Raw genomic sequence first — 5,000 nt, 5'->3', positions numbered from 1 at the left:
TCTGTTAAGGGAACATATCATTCAAGAACAACATACATCAAAAACACAAAACCAGTTACTCAGATTTAATACAACCTTCAGCCCTCTGCTTTCACCATTAAATATTGAATAAAACTAGCTGATGAGCTGATGCCCCAATTAAGCCGCAAGATTTATAATTGATGCCTTAAACTAATTTCATGATATACAAATACAAACAATGATGTTGTAATTATATGATAGCTGTATGATAACTGACTTTGATGACAATGAAATTTTTGTTTGTTTGTTTTTTTTGAATCTGGCATATTACTACTAATATTAATACTACTTCTGTTGTTATTATTATTATTATTATTATTATTATTATTATGGTCAACGGGGTTGGAGGCAGTGGTTGTATGTGTGTTATATTAATTTAGATAGCATATAAGCTTTCTGGGTGTTGCAGCTGCTTTGTCCCTGTCGGTGGGTCTGATTGGCACATCCTGTCGGCATGGGCTCTATCTGTGTCTTGGTTAAGGCAACCTGATCCCCCCAATTGCTGCTTCTGCCAGCATTGCCCCATATTACTGAGTCTGACGAAATCAAAATTGAAACTGTGCTGGATGCGGTGTCTTTGGTTGGGGAGCTGACTGATGAACACCAGGACTACGGCCAGTTTGCAACATAACAAGGGCTCAGTTACAATCAGTACTAATAATGAGCGGTCACCCATCGGGTCACGCACAGACTGGGGGAGCCTGTTCTGGAGGTGCATGGTGTGGTGGACCATTATATAAAATGCCATTCACTGGCATAGGAGTGGGGTCTAGTCACTGGCAGGGTGAGAAGCAAGATGGAGGGACGGGGTGGATCGGGGACGTTGTTGGGGTCTGTGCCGATGGGTGTGTCCGATGGGTGTGTTGGATGCGCTCGCTGGCAGGGATGGGGCGGCTGCTGGACCAAAGGGGATGGGAGACATCATTTGCAATAATTATCAATAACTCTACCAATTAGTCTATTTCATACTAGTGTACTATTACTATTACAATCATCGATGCTCCCACTGCTTCCACCTCTGTGTCCACTACTGATTTCATTATATTATTATATTTCTACTAGGGCTCCTCTTAGTTATCTGTTCAGTCACGTAAAAAGTAGGATATCATCTGTCATTGCCGTTATTGTATCCTGGATCTGTCCCATTATACTGAAGTTAACATCTACTGCCCCGATTGCTGTTTAACATTGTATTATAATATCACTACTATTGTATATCGTATTGCTTCCTGTTCAATATTTAGTACAGTTATGTCTATAGTTAAATCTTTTCACTAAACAACACAGAAATCGAATGATTTAACTTATCTCTGTACCCATTCAAACTACCACATCCATACATTTACAGCTTGTTTTTTTTGTTTTTGTCCTAATTTTTGCTCCCATCTTCTTGTACTCTTTTTTTTTTTTTTTTTTCTTTGCTTTGTTTTGTCTTGTTTTACTTAGTTTTCTCCCCCTCTGTGTCTCATTTGCGTATATATGTGTATATATCTGTGTATATATCTGTGACTGGTCTCAGTCTATGTCATCATGTTGCTGTCTATCTATGTTTTATTGCGCTCAATAAAAAAAAAAAATAAATAAAAAAAAAAATTAATAAATTATATATATATATATATATATATATGTAATTTTTTTTTCAAATATGCAACCAACTTGATTTCATAGAGTGAAAATATATGAAAAGTTACTCAATTTGACCTAAACAAAAAAAATAAAAATAAAAATAATAATTCAAAGATGCTGGTTACACAGCTACACTTAGCTTTTTTGGGGGGATTTTAACAAAATCCCTTCTCTGCCTTTTTTGTATCTATATTCATATGGTTACAAATTTATTACACTTTCATTATTTTATCTTACATAATCACATTGGCACATTATTGCATTGAAATGACTGTATTATATGGACGCATTTATTTATTTTTGTTTATTGACATTTGCAACCTATTTGATTACAAAGATGACATATTTTTAAGAACCTGGCAGTGTTAAAAGATTTTTTTTTTTTTTTTTTAAGATTTGTAACTGACCCATATAATACTGTGTGATATAAACGTATTATTTAAATGTTATGATAAAACTAATTATTACATTGTAACAAAACCACTCTAAATACATGGACAAACATAAATAAAATAATAAAAATAAAAATAAAGTCTAGTTTGTCCCTATGCATACATACATATAAACACACATATACAGTCGTGGCCAAAAGTTGAGAATTACATAAATAATGGAAATTGGAAAAGTTGCTGCTTAAGTTTTTATAATAGCAATTTGCATATACACCAGAATGTTATGAAGAGTGATCAGATGAATTGCATAGTCCTTCTTTGCCATGAAAATTAACTTAATCCCGAAAAAAACTTTCCACTGCATTGTTAAGAAGGCTTCAGGGCGTCCAAGAAAGTCCAGCAAGCGCCAGGATCGTCTCCTAAAGAGGATTCAGCTGCGGGATCGGAGTGCCACCAGTGCAGAGCTTGCTCAGGAATGGCAGCAGGCAGGTGTGAGCGCATCTGAACGCACAGTGAGGCCAAGACTTGATCTTCTGCAAAAAGTATGGCAAATGGACTGCTGAGGACTGGGGCAAAGTCATATTCTCCGATGAAGCCTCTTTCCGATTGTTTGGGGCATCTGGAAAAAGGCTTGTCCGGAGAAGAAAAGGTGAGCGCTACCATCAGTCCTGTGTCATGCCAACAGTAAAGCATCCTGAGACCATTCATGTGTGGGGTTGCTTCTCATCCAAGGGAGTGGGCTCACTCACAATTTTGCCCAAAAACACAGCCATGAATAAAGAATGATACCAAAACACCCTCCAACAGCAACTTCTTCCAACAATCCAACAACAGTTTGGTGAAGAACAATGCATTTTCCAGCACGATGGAGCACCGTGCCATAAGGCAAAAGTGATAACTAAGTGGCTCGGGGACCAAAACGTTGACATTTTGGGTCCATGGCCTGGAAACTCCCCAAATCTTAATCCCATTGAGAACTTGTGGTCAATCCTCAAGAGGCGGGTGGACAAAAACAAAAAAACACTAATTCTGACAAACTCCAAGAAGTGATTATGAAAGAATGGGTTGCTATCAGTCAGGATTTGACCCAGAAGTTGATTGAGAGCATGCCCAGTCCAATTGCAGAGGTCCTGAAAAAGAAGGGCCAACACGGCAAATACTGACTCTTTGCATAAATGTCATGTAATTGTCGATAAAAGCCTTTGAAACGTATGAAGTGCTTGTAATTATATTTCAGTACATCACAGAAACAACTGAAACAAAGATCTAAAAGCAGTTGAGCAGCAAACTTTGTGAAAACTAATATTTGTGTCATTCTCAAAACTTTTGGCCACGACTATACATACATACATACAGTCAAGCCCGAAATTTTTCATACCCCTGGCAAATTCTGACTGTTACTTTTATTCAACCAGCAAGTTTTTTTTGACCGAAATGACACAGGCTTCTCCTAAAAGATAATAAGACAATTTACAAGAGGCATCATTGTGGAAAAAATATTTCTCAATTTTTATTTACATTTGAATAAAAAGTGGCATGTCCAAAATTATTCATACCCTTTTCAGTAATCAATAGAAAAGCCTTTCTTGGCTATTACAGCAATCAAACACTTCCTATAATTGCTGACCAGCTTTTTGCATGTCTCCACTGGTATTTTTGCCCATTTATCTCAAACTCATCAAGGGTCTCCTTGCCATCTCCCTGATCTTTAGTTCCCTCCACAGATTCTCAATTGGATTTAAGTCAGGACTCTGGCTGGGCCACTGCAAAACATTAATGTTTTTGTCTGGTAACCATTTCTTCACCACTTTTGCTGTGTGTTTTGGGTCGTTGTCGTGCTGAAATGTCCACTGGTGCCCAAGGCCAAGTTTCTCTGCAGGCTGCCAGATGTTGTTGTTGAGAATTTTGATGTATTGCTCCTTTCTCATGGTGCCATTTACTGTGTTTAGGTTCCCTGGTCCACCGGCTGAAAAACACCCCACATTAGGTTCCCACCACCATGTTTGACAGGATGGTGTTCTTAGAGTTGAAGGGTTCTCCTGTTTTTTTTTTTTTTTTTTTTTTTTTTTTTTTTTTTTTTACACCAATTGAAGGCTACATCATTGTGGCAAAACAATAAAAAAAAATTCCCATCTGACCGTAAAACAGAAGACCAGGGGCCTCATTTATAAAGACTTGCGTAGAAACCATCCTTGATTTTATCTAAGAACTTTTCTGATTTGATCGTAAGAGCGATTCAGAGAAACGAACGTACACACGAAATCCATGCGTACGCCAGTCATTCGGTTATAAATCACAAATGATCGTGGAATTGTGTGCAGCTGAATGTTCCGCCGTCGAAACGCCCCTGCTTAATTAATTAACATATAAAATGAGCTCATTCCTAAAGCAAAAACTCTGTGACAATGGCAAGTAAAAAGGAGCGCAAGAAATCAAATTATAGTGAGGCTGATCCATCTGCAATACCAGGCATTACCACAAGGAAACGGTCGTACGCCAAGCTGGAATCTGACGTGGAGATAAGTACTTTTCCACGTCAAAGACGGTTTTTATAAATCTGTACTTTGACGTGGATTTGATCGTACGAACACTCTAAGATCAAATCAGTGCGTAAGAAAGTTTTATAAATGAGGCCCCAGAAGTCATCATCTTTTTCCAGATGAGCATTTGCAAAGGCCAAACGGGCTTTTGTGTGCCTTACCTGGAGAAGTGGTGTCCACCAGCAGAGCCCAGATTCATCAGGATGGCCTTGGTGGTGATCCTTGGATTCTTTTTTACCTCTCTCACTATCCTCCTGGCCAGCACAGGTGTCACTTTTGGCTTCCGACCACGTCCTCTGAGATTTTTCACAGTGTGGAACATTTAGTATTTTTTTAATAATACTTTGCACTGTAGCCACTGAAACTTCAAAACATTTAGATATGGTCTTATAGTCAATTCCTGACTTGTGATCAGCCACAA

Source organism: Garra rufa, chromosome 16 (genome assembly GCF_049309525.1).
Source record: "Garra rufa chromosome 16, GarRuf1.0, whole genome shotgun sequence".
Classification (NCBI taxonomy): Eukaryota; Metazoa; Chordata; class Actinopteri; order Cypriniformes; family Cyprinidae; genus Garra; species Garra rufa.
Note: the sequence above shows the minus strand (reverse complement) of the source record.